We start from the raw sequence: 24,436 nt of genomic DNA on the forward strand, positions 1-24,436 counted from the left end.
CCGAGTTCGAGTCTCGGTCCGGCACACTGCTTTAATCTGCTAGAAAGTTTCGTATCAGCGCACACTCCGCTGCAGAGTGAAAATCTCATTCTGGAAACATCCCCTAGGCTGTGGCTAAGCCATGTCTCCGCAATATCCTTTCATCTACATCTACATCTATACTCCGCGAGCCACCTTACGGTGTGTGGCGGAGGGTACTTATTGTACCACTATCTGATCCCCCCTTCCCTGTTCCATTCACGAATTGTGCGTGGGAAGAACGACTGCTTGTAAGTCTCCGTATTTGCTCTAATTTCTCGGATCTTTTCGTTGTGATCATTACGCGAGATATATGTGGGCGGTAGTAATATGTTGCCCATCTCTTCCCGGAATGTGCTCTCTCGTAATTTCGATAATAAACCTCTCCGTATTGCGTAACGCCTTTCTTGAAGTGTCCGCCACTGGAGCTTGTTCAGCATCTCCGTAACGCTCTCGCGCTGACTAAATGTCCCCATGACGAATCGCGCTGCTTTTCGCTGGATCATGTCTATCTCTTCTATTAATCCAACCTGGTAAGGGTCCCATACTGATGAGCAATACTCAAGAATCGGACGAACAAGCGTTTTGTTAGCTACTTCTTACGTCGATGAGTCACATTTTCTTAGAATTCTTCCTATGAATCTCAACCTGGCGCCTGCTTTTCCCACTATTTGTTTTATGTGATCATTCCACTTCAGATCGCTCCGGATAGTAACTCCTAAGTATTTTACGGTCGTTACCGCTTCCAATGATTTACCACCTATGGCATAATCGTACTGGAATGGATTTCTGCCCCTATGTATGCGCATTATATTACATTTATCTACGTTTAGGGAAAGCTGCCAGCTGTCGCACCATGCATTAATCCTCTGCAGGTCCTCCTGGAGTACGTACGAGTCTTCTGATGTTGCTACTTTCTTGTAGACAACCGTGTCATCTGCAAATAGCCTCACGGAGCTACCGATGTTGTCAACTAAGTCATTTATGTATATTGTAAACAATAAAGGTCCTATCACGCTTCCCTGCGGTACTCCCGAAATTACCTCTACATCTGCAGATTTTGAACCGTTAAGAATGACATGTTGTGTTCTTTCTTCTAGGAAATCCTGAATCCAATCACAAACCTGGTCCGATATTCCGTAAGCTCGTATTTTTTTCACTAAACGTAAGTGCGGAACCGTATCAAATGCCTTCCTGAAGTCCAGGAATACGGCATCAATCTGCTCGCCAGTGTCTACGGCACTGTGAATTTCTTGGGCAAATAGGGCGAGCTGAGTTTCACATGATCTCTGTTTGCGGAATCCATGTTGGTTATGATGAAGGAGATTTGTATTATCTAAGAACGTCATAATACGAGAACACAAAACATGTTCCATTATTCTACAACAGATTGACGTAAGCGAAATAGGCCTATAATTATTCGCATCTGATTTATGACCCTTCTTGAAAATGGGAACGACCTGCGCTTTCTTCCAGTCGCTAGGTACTTTACGTTCTTCCAGCGATCTACGATAAATTGCTGATAGAAAGGGGGCAAGTTCTTTAGCATAATCACTGTAGAATCTTAAGGGTATCTCGTCTGGTCCGGATGCTTTTCCGCTACTAAGTGATAGCAGTTGTTTTTCAATTCCGATATCGTTTATTTCAATATTTTCCATTTTGGCGTCCGTGCGACGGCTGAAGTCAGGGACCGTGTTACGATTTTCCGCAGTGAAACAGTTTCGGAACACTGAATTCAGTATTTCTGCCTTTCTTCGGTCGTCCTCTGTTTCGGTGCCATCGTGGTCAACGAGTGACTGAATAGGGGATTTAGATCCGCTTACCGATTTTACATATGACCAAAACTTTTTAGGGTTCTTGTTTAGATTGTTTGCCAATGTTTTATGTTCGAATTCGTTGAATGCTTCTCTCATTGCTCTCTTTACGCTCTTTTTCGCTTCGTTCAGCTTTTCCTTATCAGCTATGATTCGACTACTCTTAAACCTATGATGAAGCTTTCTTTGTTTCCGTAGTACCTTTCGTACATGATTGTTATACCACGGTGGATCTTTCCCCTCGCTTTGGACCTTAGTCGGTACGAACTTATCTAAGGCGTACTGGACGATGTTTCTGAATTTTTTCCATTTTTGTTCCACATCCTCTTCCTCAGAAATGAACGTTTGATGGTGGTCACTCAGATATTCTGCGATTTGTGCCCTATCACTCTTGTTAAGCAAATATATTTTCCTTCCTTTCTTGGCATTTCTTATTACACTTGTAGTCATTGATGCAACCACTGACTTATGATCACTGATACCCTCTTCTGCATTCACGGAGTCGAAAAGTTCCGGTCTATTTGTTGCTATGAGGTCTAAAACGTTAGCTTCACGAGTTGGTTCTCTAACTATCTGCTCGAAGTAATTCTCGGACAAGGCAGTCAGGATAATGTCACAAGAGTCTCTGTCCCTGGCTCCAGTTCTGATTGTGTGACTATCCCATTCTATACCTGGTAGATTGAAGTCTCCCCCTATTACAATAGTATGATCACGAAACTTCTTCACGACGTTCTGCAGGTTCTCTCTGAGGCGCTCAACTACTACGGTTGCTGATGCAGGTGGTCTATAGAAGCATCCGACTATCATATCTGACCCACCTTTGATACTTAACTTAACCCAGATTATTTCACATTCGCATTCGCTAATAACTTCACTGGATATTATTGAATTCTTTACTGCTATAAATACTCCTCCACCATTGGCGTTTATCCTATCCTTGCGGTATATATTCCATTCTGTGTCTAGGATTTCGTTACTGTTCACTTCCGGTTTTAACCAACTTTCCGTTCCTAATACTATATGCGCACTATTTCCTTCAATAAGAGATACTAATTCAGGAACCTTGCCCTGGATACTCCTGCAGTTTACCAATATTACGTTGACTTTTCCTGTTTTTGGTCTCTGAGGACGGACGTTCTTTATCAACGATGATAATGTCCTCTCTGGTAAGCCGTCAGGTATTTTATCGTTTCGCCCAAGGGGGGGGGGGTCCCTCTAACCTAAAAAACCCCCGTGTGCACGCCACACGTACTCTGCTACCCTAGTAGCTGCTTCCGGTGTGTAGTGCACGCCTGACCTGTCTAGGGGGGCCCTACAGTTCTCCACCCAATAACGGAGGTCGATGAATTTGCAACCATTATAGTCGCAGAGTCGTCTGAGCCTCTGGTTTAGACCCTCCACACGGCTCCAAACCAGAGGACCGCGATCGACTCTGGGCACTATGCTGCAGATATTAAGCTCAGCTTGCACTCCGCGTGCGATGCTGGTTGTCTTCACCAAATCAGCCAGCCGCCGGAAGGAACCAAGGATGGCCTCAGAACCCAAGCGGCAGGCGTCATTCGTTCCGACATGTGCTACTATCTGCAGCCGGTCACACCCAGTGCGTTCAATAGCTGCCGGAAGGGCCTCCTCCACATTACGGACGAGACCCCCCGGCAAGCACACCGAGTGCACACTGGCATTCTTCCCCGACCTACCCGCTATTTTCCTAAGGGGCTCCATAACCCGCCTAACGTTGGAGCTCCCTATAACTAATAGGCCCGCCCTCTGTGACTGTCGGGACCTTGCTGGAGAATCGGCCACTGGCCCAACAGGCGAGGCATCCTGTGGTGGCTCGGAAACGATGTCATCACCACTAGGAAGCACCCCGTACCTGTTGGAAAGGGGTAAGGCAGCTGCCACGCGGCCAGATCCCACCTTCGCCTTTCGGCCAGGCACGCGCGAGCCCACCACTGTCCGCCATTCACCCTGGAGTGATGGCTGACCGGTAAGATGCTCACTGCCGGAAGACGCAGCGACATCAGGGGTTCCATGTGATTCCAAGGCCACCGAAGTAGGCATAGGTCTCACCACAGTTGCCCCAACGCCACTACGAGCCGACGCCTGCGCCTCGAGCTCGATGAGCCTAACAGACAAAGCCTCCACCTGCCCCCGAAGAGTGGCCAATTCTCCTTGCGTCCGCTCACAACAACCACAGTCCCTACACATGACTATGTTTACCCTACAAGCGAACGGTGTAGTCGCCTTATTAGCAGCAGGAAATCGAAGTGCTCTCTCACTGACGGTCTAACCGACACTGAGCTGTTCTAACCAAACAAACAAAAGCCTGTACGATACGAGGGTCGATAGCAACGGCGATACTGTACACTACACTGTTATTAAAATAAACGGTTGTGTCTAGTAGGCACTCAAACACGCAAGAAATTACAAAAATAAAATAGTAACTACCCAGATAACTGAAAATAAGTTGTACCTGTTTGAAGCTCGTAAAAATGTGTAACAAGCGAACGGTGTACTCGCCTTATTAGCAGCAGGAAATCGAAGTGCTCTCTCACTGACGGTCTAACCGACACTGAGCTGTTCTAACCAAACAAACAAAAGCCTGTACGATACGAGGGTCGATAGCAACGGCGATACTGTACACTACACTGTTATTAAAATAAACGGTTGTGTCTAGTAGGCACTCAAACACGCAAGAAATTACAAAAATAAAATAGTAACTACCCAGATAACTGAAAATAAGTTGTACCTGTTTGAAGCTCGTAAAAATGTGTAACAAGCGAACGGTGTATTCGCCTTATTAGCAGCAGGAAATCGAAGTGCTCTCTCACTGACGGTCTTTCAGGAGTGCTAGTTCTGCAAGGTTCGCAGAAGAGCTTCTGCAAAGTTTGCAAGGTAGGAGACGAGGTACTGGCAGAAGTAAAGCTGTGAGGACAGGCCGTGAGTCGTGCTTGGGTAGCTCAGTTGGTAGAGCACTTGCCCGCGAAAGGCAAAGGTCCCGAGTTAGAGTCTCGGTCCAACACACTATTTGAACCTGCCAGGAAGTTTTGAGTAGTAACATGTTTACCTAATATGCAGTGGGCCCGGGTTCGATTCCCGACCAAGTTGGAGATTTTCTATGCTCGTGGACTGGACTTTGTGTTGTCTTCATCTTCCTTTAGTCATCATCACCCAATTACCTGAAATAGGACTTGCAGCCTGGCGGCATAACTTCCCCGGATGGGGCCTCCCGACCATCAATCCCACACGATCATTTGATTTCATTTTTATATACACTGAAGAGCGAACGAAACTGGTACACTTGCGTAATATCGTGTAGGGCCCCGCAGCACAACGTGGCATGGACACGACTAATGTCTTAAGTAGTGCTGGAGGGAATTGACACCAAGTATGCTGCAGGGCTGTCCATAAATCTGCAAGAGTACGAGGGGGTGAAGATCTCTTCTGAACAACACGTTGCAAGGCATCCCAGATATGCTCAGTAATGGTCATGTCTCGGGAGTCGGGAGGGCATGGAAAGTATTTAAGTTCAGAAGAATGTTTCTGGGGCCACTCTGTTGCAATCCTACACGTCTAGGGTGTCGCATTTTCCTGCTGGAATTGCCTACGTCCGTCGGAATGCACAATGGACATGAATGGATGCAGATAATCAGACAGGATGCTTACGTACGTGTCACCTATCGGAGCCGTATCGGGGTCTTATACCACTCCAACTGCACGGGCCCCCCACCATTACAGAGTCTCCACCAGCATGAACAGCCCCTTGCTGACATGCATTGTCCATGGATTCATGAGGTTGTCACCATACCCGTACACGTCAGTCCGCTCGATACAGTTTGAAACGAGACTCGTCAAACCAGCCGACATGTTTCCAGTCATCATCAGACCAATATCTGTGTTGACAGGCCCATGCGAGGTATAAAGCTTTGTGTTGTGCAGTCATCAACGGTACACGAATAGGCCTTCAGTTCAGAAAGCCCATGTCGATGATATTTCGTCGAATGGTTCGCACGCTGACACTTGCTGATGGCCCAGCACTGAAATCTGCAGCAATTAGCGGAAGGGTTGCACTCCTGTCGCGCTGAACGATTCTCTTCAGTCGGCGTTGGTCCCGTTCTTGCAGGATCTTTTTCCGGTCGCAGCGATGTCGGAGATTTGATATTTTACCGGATTCCTGATATTCACGGTAGAATCGAGAAATGACCATACGGGAAAATCCCCACTTCATCGCCACATCGGAGATGCTGTGTCCCATCGTTCGTGCGCCGACTATGATACCACGTTCAAACGTTAAATCTTGATAACCTGCCATTGTAGCAGCAGTAACAGATCTAACAACTACATCAGACACTTATTGTCTTATATAGGCATTGCCGACCGCAGTGCCGTATTCTGCCTTTTTACACATCTCTGTATTCGAATAAGCATGCCTATACCAGTTTCTTTGGCGCTTCAGTGTATTTAAGATACGCATTACATGTTATAGACTCCAAAGGGCGTCGCAGAAACGTTGCAGCAAAATTCGAGAGTTTCTTGAGGAACAAATCGAGGATTGGAACCCAAGTCTGGAAACGTCATCCAACGACGCTGCAGAACGTCGAAGCAACAGGCGGCGGCGGCTGCCGTTAGCCACGCCTTCAGCAGCAATCGTGACTGTACGCTGGCGAACCGCAGGCGGAACGTCTTGCAAGGTTTTTTGTTATCCAATGATCGCGACTGACGGTCGCCAGTGGAAAAGATGGAGCTAGCTGCTGTGTAGAAAAGCCTTGTCTCCTATGAATGTGACCTCTATTGACTTAATGGATGACAGTTTTTGACACAGATTTTCACCTGCAGTTTATTTTTCTCCCGTATACTAAACACAATGGAGATTTTAGAGGGTTGCAGGAGAAAAATAAACTGTGAATGTAAATCTGTGTGCCGGCCGCGGTGGCCCAGCGGTTCTAGGCGCTTCAGTCCGAAACCGCGAGACTGCTACGGTCGCAGGTTCGAATCCTGCCTTTGGCATGGACGTGTGTGATGTCCTTTGGTTAGTTAGGTTTAAGTAGTTCTAAGTTCTAGGGGACTGATGACCTCAGATGTTAAGTCCCGTAGTGCTCAGAGCCATTTGAACCATTTTTTTGTAAATCTGTGTGTGAAATCGTCTTCCACTGGGGCAATGGAAACTCCGTTCATAGGAGACAAGGCCAGTGTAAACAACAGCTAGCTCTGCTGGCGATCGTGGCAGTCAGTCGCGATCGCTGAACAACAAACAAAAATGCGGGACATTCTGTCTACGGTCAGTGAGCTTACAAAGTCATGTTTGCTGCCAAAGGGGTAGCCTAACGACCGGCGTGAGCACCTATAACTTCGGCGTTCTGTAACGTCGTTGGATGGCACGGGTCCCTATCCCCAATTTGTCCGTCAAGACACTCTCTACTACAACTCCTCGAAGTTTGTTGCAATGTTTGTCGGACACCCTGTATATTCTGTCTGTAGCTATAGTTTCAGATTTTCTTCATGTCTTGAAATGGGTTTAAAGTAATAAATAAATACATAAATCCAGGATGAAATTTTCGCTCTGCAGCAGAGTGTGCACTGTTACGAATCTTCCTGGCAGACCAGTAATCGAACTCGGGAGCTTTGCCTTTCGCAGGCAACTGCTCTACCAACTGAGCTATCCAAGAACGACTCACGATTCGTCCTCACAGCACTTGCTCGCGAAAGGTAAAGGTCCCAAGTTCGAGTCTCGGTCCGACACACAGTTTTAATCTGCCAGGAAGTTTCATATTAGCGCACACTCCGCTGCACAGTGAAAATTTCATTCTAGGAACATCCCCCAGGCTGTGGCAAAGCCATGTTTCCGCAATATCCTTTCTTCGAGGAGTGCCAATTCTGCAAGTTTCGCAGGAGAGCTTCTGTGAAGTTTGGAAGGTAGGAGACGAGGTACTGGCGGAATGGAAGCTGTGAGGACGGTTCGTGAGTCGTGCTTGGGTAGCTCAGTAGGTAGAGCACTTACCTGAGAAAGGCAAAGGCTCCGAGTTCGAGTCTCGGTCCGGCACACAGTTTTAATATGCTAGGAAGTTTCAAATACATAAATATTTGTATCATACTGTATACAACAGATTTATTAATCTGTTATGGGAGCGAGGAAGAACGGAAAATCAAGAATAAATTGCAACGTATTTAACAATCGATGCCTTGAAACTTCCCATCAATTTAAAACCGTGTGCAGGACTGGGACTCGAACTAGGGACTTTGTTTTTCACTGCAAATGTCCCAGGTTCGAGTCTCAGTCTGGCACACAATTTTAAGGTCAGGAAATTTCAGATCAGAGTGCACTCTGCTGTATAGTGAAATTTCATTCTGGAGTAAATTATTCGCCAGTATATATAAACATTAACCCATTTCATGGGACGTATAACATTATACAGTCCTGTTGCTATTTTTTTCAGAGCTGTAAATGTATAGCAAATTTCGCAAGAATCAAAATTGTGATGTAACTTGTTATGGAAATTTTTGAAGTAAATATTACTTATGTTGCTAATGAGTGTCGTCATCGTTCGTCTTTTGTGGTGAAATTTTATTGTGTATATGATTTCCAATCTCTCTCTCAGCACCACCCAAGACAAGATGTAGTCAGTAATATCAGTTACGCCATGGTATTCCTAGACGATATTCATCTTTTATATGTTGTAAAGTTCCTTCAGTGAGGACACTGGTTTTTCTGCACCATATCTTTAAAGTGACTGACCACTAGGTTTTGCTGTGTTTACAGGGTGTTCGGAAACTGCCGTTACAAACTTCTACGATCGCAAAGGAGAGTGAGTACATAATATTCTGAATATGAACCCATGTCCAGAAAAGTACCGTTTCCGTTCTACGACGGTTTCAGTTCACACGTGTAAAGCATCCAAGTCTGCTGAGGGAAAGAGAAAGTCCCAGAGTTGCTTGTCCTGGTATGCATCAGGGTAGACAAGATGACGCGGACTACTTCTTGTTCAGTCGTAGGCGAAGTTTAATTTAGCCACGAGTCCTGACCACTGCACAAAAACTTGAAGAGATATCAGGCGAGATAGAGAGTGTATACCAGAACATGCTTCGCAGGTACAATGTATGTAACAAAGTTGGTGGTCCCCACATCGAACGGCTGATGTAATGCATCAGTAATGTTCTGTACGAACAGTATGCTTGGTTCTTTTTTGTTTTCGAATAATGTAAACACGTAATATTTATGTGTTATTACGAACAAATGTGTTTAAGTAATAAATGGATGTTTCGTTATTTTTCCTTCCGAATTGTTACCTAATAATCGTACTGCGTCACGCCTAATTCAGTTCCTCAAATAGAAGTGGATGAGGTATGCATCTGAACTGAAACTGTATTATAACGGAAACGGTATCTTTCCGAAAATGGATTCCTATTCAAAATGTTACATACTCAATCCCCTCTACAAGTCTTGCAACTTTGTAACGGGAATTTCCGAACACTTTATATAATTTTAATAGCAAACTTATATGAAATTATATTTTAATATTACGAGCACTGTATAAATATGTATGTTGGTATTATAGTTTACCAAGAAATGGAATCCTTGAAAATTCAGAAACTTGTTTGCGAGGTTTTTTTTATTTATTTAGCAGCCTACTCGAATTCTAACTAATCTCCACAGCTTTATGGCTTGTGCGGTGCCTTACGATATTTGTGATGTAATTCTATTAATTTTGCCTTCTTGTGAGTCCACCGAGCTTCAGAAAGAATTCACGCAAATTAGTAGTTGCTTAAAGAATCAAGTCCACGATGGATAACAGAAGCTTTCAAAAAACGCTGTAAACTACTCACATGAAAAATTGTAATCCCCTATTGGAGACATGGGATGTTTTCAACAGTGCCGATGAATGATTACAGTCAAACATTTCCTTCAGTTGATTAGGTAAACCCATTAAAGGCAGCTTTGCAAAATTGCCATAAGACTTAAATAGAACTGAAATCTTGTTGATAGCGCATGACTTGTGGTGGGAATCTGAGTCTCCACCATTACATTGGGATGTTGTGAGCTCAAATACTCTCCTGACTAACAATAACCCATACCTTTCATGAATCACTTACCTCACAAAAAATCTTCGTTACTCGAACTACTGCAATACAGCGAGCGCCAATACTGCCAGCTAAATAAAAGATTCTAACTACTGAAGGCACTAACTACTGAAAGGCAAAGTTAGCAAATGAAAGATTTTGATAGAGAACAAACAATGTATTTACCACAATAATGTTCAAAAGTCGTCATACATACCTATCAATTCATGACAACCATGTTTACAAATTTCCTTTTTCTGGCGGACACACGTCCAGATCGTCCGCTTGTGACCTCTCAAAACTCTGGCATCTCTCTCCCCACATCTACCACTGCTGGCGGCTCACCTCCAACTGCCCAACGCTACGCGCTGTTCAAATCCAACTGCCCAACACTACACAAGCGAATATTCCAACAATGAGTCCAGCCAGCCACAGACTGCACATAGCACAGTCAGTGATTTTCATACAGAGCGCTACGTAGCGTTACCAACATAAAAACCTAAGCAGCCTACTTACAATGAAAACATGACAGACGGAAAAAAGTGTGTAAAGTATTTATTATTTCAAAAGTAATGGCTCTAACTGTTAACTCAATTATCCCACCGTGAGACAAGCCGGTCAATGTCTTCACGCAAAAATGTTTGCCGTTGCCTGCGGAACCGTGATTGCACCGGCATGCACCTCTTCGGCGGAAAGCAGATCGGCGACTACGGATGTCTTCCTTCAGGACTCCAAAAACATGGAAAACACATGGGAAGAGATCAGGTCCGTATGTAAAGGTGTGTAAGAGCTTGATAGCAAAACATGAGGACCTGCTCCCGTGTTGCCAGGGCTGTTTCGCTGGGAAGCCCTTATACATCCACCATACGATCCCGATCTCTCCTCGTACGACTTCCATATATTTGGAGCCCTGAAAAAAGACATTCTTGGCCATTAATTTGCTTCGGACGAAGAGGTGCACGCCTGAGAACAATCATGATTCTGTAGGCAACAGAAAGCTTTCTCCATGAAGGCACTGACCGGCTTCTATCACTGTGGGGTGAATGTACACTACTGGCCATTAAAATTGCTACACCACGAAGATGACGTGCTACAGACACGAAATTTAACCGACAGGAAGAAGATGCTGTGATACGCAAATTATTAGCTTTTCAGAGCATTCACACAAGGTTGGCGCCGGTGACGACACCTACAACGTGCTGTCATGAGGAAAGTTTCCAACCGACTTCTCATACACAACCAGCAGTTGACCGGCGTTGCCTGGTGAAACGTTGTTGTGATACCTCGTGTAAGGAGGAGAAATGCGTACCATCACGTTTCCGACTTTGATAAAGGTCGGATTGTAGCCTATCGCGATTGCGGTTTATCGTATCGCGACATTGCTGCTCGCGTTGGTCGAGATCCAATGACTGTTAGCAGAATATGGAATCGGTGGGTTCAGGAGGGTAATACGGAACGCCGTGCTGGATCCCAACGGCCTCGTGTCACTAGCAGTCGAGGTGACAGGCATCTTATCCCCATGGCTGTAACGGATTGTACAGCCACGTCTCGATCCCTGAGTCAACAGATGGGGACGTTTGCAAGACAACAACCATCTGCACTAACAGTTCGACGACGTTTGCAGCAGCATGGACTATCAGCTCAGAGACCGTGGAGCAGTCAGAAAAATATATGAGAACACCAATATGAGCGTTGCTCCGCATCTGTTCTAACATCAGGACATACCCCTCCATACAATTTTGAAGTATCGCTTCTAACATGAACTAGCGCGTACCAAATCTCAGGCCAGCCGGTATGTATTTTTTTCAGAGGGACGCTGGCGAGAACCAGCGCCATCCTAAAGATTCCTCTAGCCGACTGTTCCCATGGCGGACGCAGCAGAGCCCCCGACACCACTCTACCCTGCATTCATATCTCTCTTAACAGAGATTTTTTTAAATTTTTTTGTGAGCAGTCTCCCAGTTAAGGGATCGGGAACGTGGCGTCGCCGTTTCACTCTAGAAAAGCTGGCCTTGTGTTCAGACCACAAAATTTCACTGGCGCCCTCTGTCAGTTTCCCAGGCTACGTTTGACAAAATCCGCCCAACACAGCAGAATAGCTTCGCTTTGTACTTGTCGCCCGAAAGGCACCATGGTGATGCAGGCCCCATACTGTGCCAGCTGCAATGTCTACTCGACCCTCTCCACCGAGCGAGCCCCGTGTTGGTTTTAAAATGTGCAACTGGCGGTGCTCCAGGACCTGGCTGCAGGACTGCCATGACCCTCGCTAAAGATCATAAATACTTTTCTCCGTCTAGTGAAGCAAAATATCTCTGTTCATCCCACGGCTCTTCCCAGCAAACAATATTATGCTCAGTAAATGCCTTCATATGCGAACCAAATCCATAAATCAACCAAGTGAAAGTATCTAACCAAAATTGTATCCTTTTATTCTGTGAAAGCATCAGTGATAAGATTATTCTAAATTAATTATTCAGCAAACCTGTATCTGACTGCATCTGTGAACTTGTTTTTTACACTCCTCCATTTTGCCAGGAATGCAACATGTATTTAACTCAGCAATCAAGTTTAAGAGAATAATGCCGTTTGTGCAATGGCTTTAAGATGGTACTGGAAAATTAATTTTTTTTCCTTGGTTCTTTCATTGGTGGGTAACTTTAGTTTACTACTTATTTTCATATTCAATACAAGCAAAGCATGTGGATTATGATTCAGGCTGTTAGATTTAAACACAATGTTGATCTCAATATACATATTGTTAAAATTTTAAGTCATACACAAAATCTACTATTTCAAACATTTTCGTAGCATGAACCTCTCTTACAAAAAATTTTTACAAAACGCTTACTGCGTCAAACCTTGGACATACAAATCCTAACTCTGAACATTATCTAACAAAAACCAATTTGAAATCATTATATATCTTCTCTCATTTACGTGCTAAAGTTTGGTCAGGGGCAGCGACCTACCTTAACGCTGTCACCACACGTCTGCTTCCTCCAGGCACCTAACTGCGACTCCCCCCCCCCCCCCCCCTTTTTTTTTTTTTTTTTTACCGTGCGCGCCTGGCTCTCTTAGCCGTCAAAGATCCTCCTACTCAAAGATATTATACTCGTTCCACCTTGCGGTTGGCAACTAACGACTATTTTCTGGAGCTACCCTTATCAGACCTTAGCACATACCTTTCACAATGTCAGTAAAGATATGCACCTAATCGTGCAGTACAGTTAATTAGCAATTTAACTTTTCTCATAACGGCGTCTGATAACCTAGTTATTATCTTAAAGTGAAACGAAAGCGGGTGAAAATGATGTGCTACGTTTCACAGCTATAGAGGCAGTATGTCTCAATATTTCTGCATGGGACTTCCAAAGACTAATTGAGTCCCTGTCAAGTCGAGCCGCTACACAATGACTGGCAGAAGGAGGTCCGGCACGATATTAAGAGGTATCCCACGGCCTTTGTCACCTCATTGCATCTATCACGAAAACTAGATTTTCGTCAACGAGAATTTTTCAAACGGGTGACAACTGATTTTGACTCCTATCAGTTGGACTGTATTATCTTCTGTAACAGCTATGGGTGGAGGACGAATTTGAAGACTGCTGATATTGGCATTAAAATTCGATCGGTTTCACCACATTGTGAACAGCACTCACATTTACTTTCTAACACCAATGGCTTTCGATCCTTTCTTGCACATATCGCCAGTCGTATTTGTCTCCATTTTTTTCCATGTTTCTCTTCCTTGCAGATATTACACCGCACTTTTTAATAAAACAACCATTTTTGATAACGCACATGGTGCATCTTCATAGTGACGGCCCGTATTCTGCTAAAAAAAGTCAGTTCTCTAGAAATGAAAAGATTCGTCATAGACAGACAGCCGTTAGAGAGTGTGAAACGTAAAAGTCTACTCGAAAGTTCCCTTCTTGTCATAATTTCGTTACACACGCTTAAGTAGTTGGTTCGTCAACTCATTTAAGCTTTGTGCATCATGGAGTAGGCTAAATTTATCCATGAACATCTACATCTACACACAACAAGCCATCTTATGATATGTGCCGGAGGCTACTTTACATACCAGTGTCACTTACAGCCTTTCCGGTTCCAGTCACGAGTTGTACGGCGGTAGAGCCATTGCCGCTAAGCCTCCTGTGATGAAACGCTCTGCTCTTCTTTGTGTCTTCTCTGTTTCCTCTATTAGTCCAGCCTGGTACGGGTTCCACACTGGCCAGCAATATTCATGTGTCAGTCGAATGCAGGGTTTGTAAGCTACCTGTTTCGTGTATCGAATGCATGTCCTTAGAATTCTTCCTGTGAATCTCAATGTGGCATCTACGTTTCCTGTAATTAGTAGGGGTAGTCGTTCCCTACTGCTCCTCCCAGTGATTGTTTGGCAACCGCGTAATCGTACAATGACTGCCAGTCCACCGAGCGAGGTGGCGCAGTGGTTAGACACTGGACTCGCAATCGGGAGGACGATGGTTCAATCCCGCATCCGGCCATCCTGATTTAGGTTTTCCGTGATTTCCCTAAAATCGCTCCAGGCAAATGCTGGGATGGTTCCTTTCAAAGGGCACGGCCGACTTCCTTCCTCGTCCTTCCCTAATCCGATGAGACCGATGACCTCGCTGTCTGGTCTCCTTCCCCGAAACAACCAACCAACCAACTGCCAGTCCCTGCACCAAGCGTCTATCCTGTGCAGTTCTCCCTGCACTTCACTACGATTTCCTAGCGTTGAAAAGTCATCCATGAACAGCCTCATTGCAGCAGCATACTAAGCATTAACAAGGTCCACATAGAGAGTAATGATGAATTACAGGGTGTCGCACGAAATGTGTTACCAATTGTTTCCTTCACAATTTACGACGCGCATTAGATCTCTACAGCAGTACCAGCAGAGCTTGGAAAAACAAATGACGTGTAATTCACGATACTGCCGCTAGGAGAGTAGTAGGCAGCAATGGCTGACCATGGAAGACTGACGACACAGCAACGATCGGCAATTGTGTTATTTTTTCATGAAACGAAAATCCTTGTTGCGACTCAGAGTCGTTTTCGTCAACAGTTTATCACACGACGGGTCCCTTGCAAGAAGACCATCCACAGGTTGTACGATAAATTTGTACAGGAAGGAACAGTATTGGAAGCGAAGCGACCTTAGCCTAAGCCTGTTTGTTCGCCGGGGAGTATTGAAGCGGTACGAGTTGCTGTACAGAGAAGTCCCGGGAAATCGTGTAGAAAGGCAGCAGTGCAACTGGGAATATCCAGATGCTCCATTCAACGCATTCTTAAAAGTGACCTCCATATGTACCCATACAAGATGACCTGTGCACAGAAGCTCACTGAAGAACACAAGCAGCAGAGACTACTGTTTGCTCAGTGGGCGGAGGATAGGGAAGAAAGTCTCAACAACGTTTGGTTTTCAGACGAGGCGCATTTTCATTTAGACGGTGTACGCTTTTGGGCCACTGAAAACCCACAAGTGCTTCATGTACAACAACATTATGCTCCGAGGATTACAGCGTGGGCAGAAATTCAGTCACGGACTTGTTGGACCCTTTTTCTTTGAAGAAACTGTGAACAGCGAGCGTTATATGAGCATGCTTCGCAATAACTTCATTCCACAGCTTCTTGCTACTGCCTTGCCCTTCAACACGCAGTGGTTCATGCAAGATGGAGCAAGGCCACATACTGCAAACACTGTGTTGGAGTTTTTACACGAGCATTTCGACATGCGGATCATTTCACTCAGGTTTCCAATGACAGACAAAATTGGCCCCCCAATAGTCCAGACCTCAATCCATGTGACTTTTTTCCTTGGGGGTACCTAAAGGAAAAAACTTTCCCGAAACGTCCACGTGATTTAATGGAGCTCAGAAGACTTATTCTTCAAGCTTGCAGTAAAATTACGGAAGACATGTGCCGTAGGGTAATTACTAACTTCAGTGTTCGTTTGAAGGAAGTTAGGAAACGAAATGGTGGACATATTGAGCATGTGCTGAGTTAGAGCAAATCTCCATGGACAGCTCATCAGTGTAGTATATGTTGCTTTCAGATTGTATTGACAATAAAGTTTATATTCAAAAACAAAATGGTAACACATTTCGTGCGCCACCCTAGGTGTGATTTCATATACAGGGTATTCCGAAATTACTCCTTCAAATTAACACAGGAGGTAGAGACTATCAAAACAAATACGCAGTGTGTCCAGGCTAGAGGTATACACAAAGAAATCCTTATAACGAAAGAATTCGACATTTATTTTTTTAGGTAAATACACAATCTGTTGTGACTAGACAAGACAGCCTAGACACAATGAGAGGAAGCTGAAAGGCACGTGCTAAGCTAAAGCAGGATGGCGTGAGGTCTGAAACAGGATACGTAATGAATGCTATAAAGAAAAGTACGTAGCTTCTGGAAGACTTAACCTTAATCCATCCTTTTGGTACATCTGGAGATTGTGGCGATACAAGTGAGACTCTTTAGATACATGCAATATTACTAATGGCGCCTTGCTAGGTCGTAGCCATTGACTTAGCTGAAGGCTATTCTAACTATCGGCTCGGCAAAGGAGCGAGGCTTCGTCAGTATAGTCGCTAGCTACGTCGTCCGTACAACTGGGCGAGTGCTATCCCGTATCTCGAGACCTGCCTTGTGGTGGCGCTCGGTCTGCGATCACACAGTGGCGACACGCGGGTCCGACATGTACTAATGGACCGCGGCCGATTTAAAACTGCCACCTAGCAAGTGTGGTGTCTGGCGGTGACACCACACAATCGACAGAGACTCCCTCTAAGATGTGATCTTCCCCATTTCATGAACAGCGCTGAGTGGCATGGCACATGCACGCCAGTGGCACATCATACCTATCTCAACATGTTGGTGAACTATACAACTCTACACACGCTTGCCGACGTCATTCTCCAGCCTAGCATGGTGCCCCACCTCACTATCATGAGGATGTTACAGCGTTTCTCACACCCTAGAAGTTCCTGTGCCTACTGTAATTGGCATGCTAAACTACCTTCTCTGTAAATCGTTCATAGCACCAGAAATTGCCATCAGGGACCAAATGTACCATACTCAAATATATTTGTTTTGAAATTCTCTACTTCCTATATTAATTTGAACATATAATTATGCAACACCCTGTATAGTTTAGCACATTATGAATTGATATTTGTACAGTTTTCCTAATGACCGCGATAGTTTTTTCAACGACCTATTCTTCTCTACATATTCACCGGCTAAGCTAGTCTTCCGTCTTGATCCCGATATCGACTAGACTTTAAACGTCATATCCTACACTTACTCACCTACTGATACAAGGTGTACTAGCGCACGTCCAAGTACGTGAGTGAAACTGTGTTTTTGAGTTCTAATCTCCTGGAATTGAAACTTTTACAACAATTCTGTCATTTGCACTCGTACTAATGAACTTTTCAGTTCTTATTTCCTGTGTACGAACAATCATGCCATGTATATATATATATCTGTTACCAACACGAAAACACGTTAGCGTTGCAGTCTCAAATTTCCACATTTTCAGATCTATTTGCCGCACAAGTCGTTAATATGGTGCAGGTATCGCCCTATTTCAGACTTCGAAAAAGTTCGAATCATTGGCATGATCTACATGCGAGTTGGCTCCAACACAATTACTGCAAGATGAATGGTGGCGAAATGGACTTAGAACAACTCTGGCAAGAAGAGGAGGCAAAGTTAGTCCCAAATGGACTACAGCACAGGAAGATCATAAAATGTTCGACTGGCTTGACGACAGATAGACGGAGGACAACAGTTGAAATCTGGGCAAAGGCTACAACCAGCGTGCCACCACATGACGTCAGGTACAGATTACTGGAAGCTAGGTTGAGCTGTCGAGTTGTCATGCGTCATTTACCATAAAGTTGTCAACATTACCAGCCGACCTGTGAAAGACAGTGTGATCACTGAGGCTTTCTGTGTAACGTGCATGCTTGTTCAGAAACACTGTGGGAAGTCTAAACATCTCCACTTTGCTTTCCTGGATCTGGAAAAGGCCTTTGACAAAGTCCCGCCTGATCTCATATGGTTTTGTTCTGCGAGAATGTGAAGTGCTTTAAGAATAAACAGAATGGATCCGTCTGCTCTACTATAATCCTAAAAAACGAATGTTATCTCCTAGCGGCCCATCAGGTGGCTTCTCTGTTTCTGTGGGTGACCATCGTCTGCTCTTTCTCCCCTTCCCTCCATTAATTAATGGACACAATCTTCAGAGATCTTCTAAAATTGGCTCCTTGGGCACTGCTGTATGCTGTTTGTATTCTACTGGATGATGAAGATAAGAACGACCTTCAACGACTTGTCCATGTTTGGAAGAATCGCCTTGAACTATTCGGACTAGACCTCAATAGACGCAAATAACACGACACCATCAAGATCGTATAGATCTGCCAAATGCAAATATCCAAGCAGCTTCACTCAAAAATCGTTGCCGACGGAATTCCCGCAATCAGTGCATGGCTTAAGCCTTAAATGGTAGACAATTGAGGAGCTTTTTTTTCAAAACTCGTTAAATGCAAAAAATTTCTAAATTGAGTTTATTTATTTATTTATTTTGATCCAACATCAACTGATTACAAAAAAAAGTTTTTTTTTGTTCCAGTCTTCTGGATAAGTCAGAGTCTTACTTACTGGGGTTACATATTATAGGCTGGCACTTTTATCTATACAACTTTTTCTAAATTTAGTTGAGAGAACAGAGTTACATATATGGACTATATATAAAAAAAAATTGTTATTGCCATACTTAGATTAAGGAATCTACAGTTTGTAACACAGTATTCATATCTGACATTCAAATATTTACAGTTTGTGACACAGTCTAAGATCTGAGATTACATATATTTTTAGATAGATGGTCTTCCATCATACGAGTGTACTAAATCTGAGTTAGGTGTGGCAATGGCATAATGTTGGCATTTTATATCAACCCATGTTTTTGAACCAAGTTTCAGCAAAATCCGACTACTGCTATGTGTATGAACCCTCACAGGGTTTCAGCAAAACACGATATATGCATTCTTACAGTTACAGCAAAAGTCGTCAAATGCTATGCGATTACTCTCTTGTATCTCGATCCTCTTTCCTCAGTAAGCAGTTAACAATAGTAGTGTATACTGGTTGCATTAAGCGATGTTTATCATTGTTGTAACAGTATTTACTGTCGAGAATCGTGTTGTAACCAGACTTTATTGTTGTCGGAACCCCTGCAGCTTATTTTTAGACAAGCATTTACTTGACGCTCATGTGCACATATACAAAGGAATATTGCAAGCCGAAGCAGCATCGATGATGATTCTTGTGATTCCGAAACCGGCATTTAGGTCAAAGAGTGTTCCTATGGGAGAAAATCCCGATCCAAGAAGAGTTTACATCGACCTGAAACGCAAAGCAAAAAGTGTGAAACAGAACCAATTATTAAATGCAATCATTGACCGGAGGTTTCACCTTCAAAAGCTAAAGGAATGAGAATGTAAAGCTGCTGAACTCTGCTATGAAGATACTTCACACTCTCATCACGTGACACCATTAAATAAAATAGATCAAGATAATTTTCTGTTAAATTTTCTTGATATTTCTTCACCTCAACGCAGATTAGTGGACACCCAGAATGCAAAAAGGAAGAAACTGTGACCTGGGCTTCGCTGATCCGTTCCCTCGCCCCCCCCCCCCCCTCCCCCAAATAAAAAATGCAGGCACATTTTGTATGTGCAGGGACTGATTGGTATCTGGTACCCAACTTCCAAGATTTTTCCCATTCGCTATGAGGTACTTATACTTTCATTTCATAGGCCGCCAGAAGACTTACTTACAAATACTAATGGCAACAGGGGCATTCCTAAAACTGCTATTATTACCCTCTTGGGTTATTTGAATTTTTATATATGCCATTCAGACTGAAAAATAAGATACGAACATGGCAGAGATTCATTGACTACACATTCCTTGAACTCCCTTTTTACCTACTTTCCATATCTGGACAGTGTACTCAATCCTTTCTTCTTCGCTACACTAGCAATCACCTTAAACAGTTTTTTAACACCTAGAAACAGTTAGGCACAACAGTGAACGCCAAAAAATGCCACTTATGACGACAGGAAGTAACATTTATAAGTCACTCTATTTCGTCACAGGGAATCATGTCAACAGAGGAAAGGACCGAATTAATTCAGTCAACACCTAGGCCCTCAACTTCCAAGGATATTCATAGATTTTTGGGAATGATCAATTTGTATTTGTGTCACATTCCACAGGCAGCAGCTATCCAAACACCTCTCACCAACACCCATTCCAATCCAAACACTAAGGCAAACCGAACTGTTCTATGGTAGGAAGATAAGTTACAAGCTTTCGAGTGAATCAAATGGTCATTCCTGAAAACAGTGACATTGACTCAACCCTCACCCACAGCCCACCTGTCTGTCACTGCTGATGCCAGTGACATCGCCATCAGTGCTGTTTTACAACAAAGAATGAATGGTGTCCAGGAACAACTATGTTCTCCAGAAAGTTGAGGATCCCAACAGTTGAGGTCAGCATATGACTGCGAGTTAATAGCACTTTGAGGCAGTGCAATACTTCACGGAAGACATGAAAGGCTGACCTTCCACACTTTTCATGGATCATCATCTGTTGGTCAGTGCCATCTGCAACACTCATAGGGGTGTGTTCTCCCCCCGCCCCCAACAATGCCCTGCACTGCTTCTAACGTGTTGATTTTATTGCTCAGTTTTCAACAGATACCTAACTTCTAAACAGGGGAGAAAATGTAGGGCAGACTATATGTCTTGTACTAATGCCTCAGCATCCTCATTGATTTCAGTGATTTGGCTGCAGCTCAAGAACAAAATAAACAGTTACAAGGCCTCTTACAGAACCCCAACATGAGCTTGCAAAAAAATGGCTCTGAGCACTATGGGACTCAACATCTTAGGTCATAAGTCCCCTAGAACTTAGAACTACTTAAACCTAACTAACCTAAGGACATCACACACACCCATGTCCAAGGCAAGATTCGAACCTGCGACCGTAGCAGTCCCGCGGTTCCGGATTGCAGCGCCAGAACCGCTAGACCACCGCGGCCGGCCATGAGCTTGCAGGTCCAGCTTATTGAGATATACAGTTCAACAGTACAGTTATAGTGTGACACATCACAGGGCAGGCCATGAGCCTTGATCCCGACGTTGAGCAGGAAAAGAATCTTTGACAATTTATACAGTCTGTCCCATCCAGCAGTTCATCCTACCATAAGTCTGATTATGAAATGCTTTTTCTGATCAGGAATTAAGATAGACTGCAGGAAATGATCGTGCATCCGCATTCTCTGCCAGCATAGCAGAACCAGACACCATGCGTTCCCACCACATAACATCTTTTAAATACCATATGTATCTCAAATCTTTTTATTTATTTATTTATTTGTTCATAAAAATCTCATTTTCAGTACCTATATTATACACAGGATATTGCACAGAAAATTCTTTTAGCTGTTGGTTTTACAACCATTGAATGTACATCATTAAAATTTTTATAAAAAACTGGTTCTGTACAATTAACAATTAGAAATTTGATTAAATACTGTATATTCATAAATTGCTTCTGCAATTAAAGGTATGTATTACATTTTTTTCCTTGCATAAGTTACTGTTGCATAGAATAGTAGCAGTCTTGCAGTAGGTAGACTGTGACAGACTTTTTAAAGTTTTGTAGTTCAGGAAGAGATTTTATACGTCTTGATAATCTGTTGTATAGTTTTGTTCTTCAATGATACACACTTTTTCTTTCTTTTTTTTTTGCGTAATGTGATATTACAATGACTAACATGTATGTCATTGTCTGACCTGTTGTTGTAATCAAGGATACATTTGTTTTGAGGAAAAAGGTTTTATTTTCCAGTATTCTCTCTTCTCTCTCTCTCTCTCTCTCTCTCTCTCTCTCTCTCTCTCTCTTCTTGTCATGCAATAACTACTTGCAGTATATAAATGCAGTAATCGGGTAAAATCTTTACATATGTAAAGAAGGGTATGCATGGTTTTCTGCTGCTTACTTGTTTCATTATTTTTATAATTGCCTTTTGTTTCCTGTCCTGGTCTACATTTTCCCAGAAAATGATACTGCAATTCAGTACTGAATGCCAATAGCAAAATATTCAGCCCTAACCGTTTCTTCACCAGTATTGTTGCAAATAATTCTTACTATATAGATTATTTTTGCTAGTTTTGAATTTAGGGATATTATAGGAGAGCTTCATTTAAGATTTTCCTGGATATGAATCCTGATAAATTTGTTTCCAGTGTCAGCACTAATCTTTTGGTTATCTATACATATGACTGGTTGTGCTGCATGTTTATTTTAATCTATGTGGAAATTCATGAGTACTGTTTCTTGGGGATTAACTATTAGCCTGTTTCTGCTAAACCATTCAGACACTTCTTTCATAATATCTTTTGCAGATGCAATAACATTTTCTTCATTATTTCCTTCAACCAGCAGACTGGTGTCATTACAAACAGTACTCTTTCTGAATCCCTAACATGCCAGAAACCAACGGCTATAAAATAATATGTCCTATCAGCTGTCGACCATACAACTTGTTGGGTAGAGGTCACTCCACTACAGGATCACTCCACTATAGGAAGTAACAGCAGAATCTGTGGCACAGGAGTTCATAGTCTTGTCAATTATCTCACTTTGGATCCTTGTTGTCCATTACAGCTGCCCAAGACTGACAAATCAATTTGCTTCTCTTTACAGAGCTGGGCAAATTGTGTGGCATGCAGTGCTTCCATACAACTGCTTACTACCTGCAAAGCAATGGGTTAGTGGAAAGATGACACCACACTCTCTACGCACAATGAACTCACATGCTGGTATGAGTATTACTGGTTGTCTGCACTGTACACAAGGATGATCTCAACTCCTCCATTGCAGAGGCTTTGTATGCGAATGCCTAAGAGTGCTGATAGACTTCTTCTTACCCTCACCACTAGTGCCCACACCAAACTTATGGTCCTTGCTGCTCTAAGTTAAATAACTCATCACTACTGTCTGCACTCCTCCCACACTTTGTCCCAAACCCATGCAGATAGTACAAGGCCAGTTTTTGTCCACAAAGCATTACACGATTGCACTCATGTCATGCTACCCAATGACACAGTTCATGCACCATCACAACATCCATAGGCTTGGTCCTACAAAGTCCTCCAACATGGGGAAATAACATTTTCAATTATAGTGAAAGGAAAACCATTGACAGTTTTGCTCCAACGCCTCAAATCTGCTTGTGTGTTGAATGAAAATGATGACAGTTATTTGTCTTTCCACTCTACAGAATCTGTATCTGATTCCAACACCATCGCAGTGGAGCTTCTTGCTGATACCACTGATTCACCAGCAGAGCTCAAAGCCCACTAGCCAGCCCCAGGCACGCTGTCAACAATCACCATCTCACTCACTTCAGCAGACCTCTCCACCCACCAGCATTTTGTCAAGACTACATGCCAGAACAGGACCTACCTCCACACTGCAAGGTGAGGGCTTTGTCGCAATATCGACTGCCGAGATCGACAGTGACCACCAGTATTGAAACAAAAAACAATGAACAAGCATGTCTCTTCTGAAATGATTGCCTTTGTTGTCCTGTTCCACTATCGTTTTCATGTCTCATGCTATGGTGTAAAGTGTACTCTGATTACATCGTATGACAAGAATTAGTAAAGTGTAAAAGTGTACAATTTGTGGCTTCAGTACTGGAATTCATTTGTACTCACCATCACCTGAATTCCTACATTGGAGACCCTGTAACACTGCCATCCCAAGTCCTACGGTCAAACTGTATGACAAGTCATTTAAGTACCTCACTTCGAAGTAGATCTGCCTGTAGTTTTTTCTTTGAATCTCAGTATCTGCCCATGGGTGAGGTATCTGTAGTGCATATATTTTGATTTTTCACTTAATTAACATTTTTCATGAGTTTTTATCAAGAACAATGACACAGAGTGGTGACAGATGAAGGTTGTTACACTACCTGAATGATAAGCTGTCCCTTCAGAATCACTACATCTAGAGCGACACTCTGCAAACTACTGTGAAGAGCATAACAGAGGGCACTTCCCATCATACCACATATGAGGATTTCTTGCTGTTCCCTTTGCATATGGAGCATGAGAAGTATAAGGGACAATGAAAAAATTTCCATTTGAAAATCCTAGTGAGCATTGAGGCAATCATTCCACTGACACACCAGGCTGAAGATTCTTATTTGGTAAAACACTATGTCTTGCTGAGTGAAGGAGTCCATAACTGCCTGCTGCACATCCTTGTCCAACATGAATCATAGACTCTTTAATGTAACTTTTAATGGGTGAAATGTGTGAAAATCATATGGGGAGAGGTCAGGACTATAGGGTGGATGCTTGAGTGTCTCCACCTTTAGTTGGTGTAACTTCTGTGTAATAATATTTGTAATACAATGAGCATTATCACGAAGCAGCAGCACC

Source organism: Schistocerca piceifrons, chromosome 2, assembly GCF_021461385.2.
Source record: "Schistocerca piceifrons isolate TAMUIC-IGC-003096 chromosome 2, iqSchPice1.1, whole genome shotgun sequence".
NCBI classification, from domain to species: Eukaryota; Metazoa; Arthropoda; class Insecta; order Orthoptera; family Acrididae; genus Schistocerca; species Schistocerca piceifrons.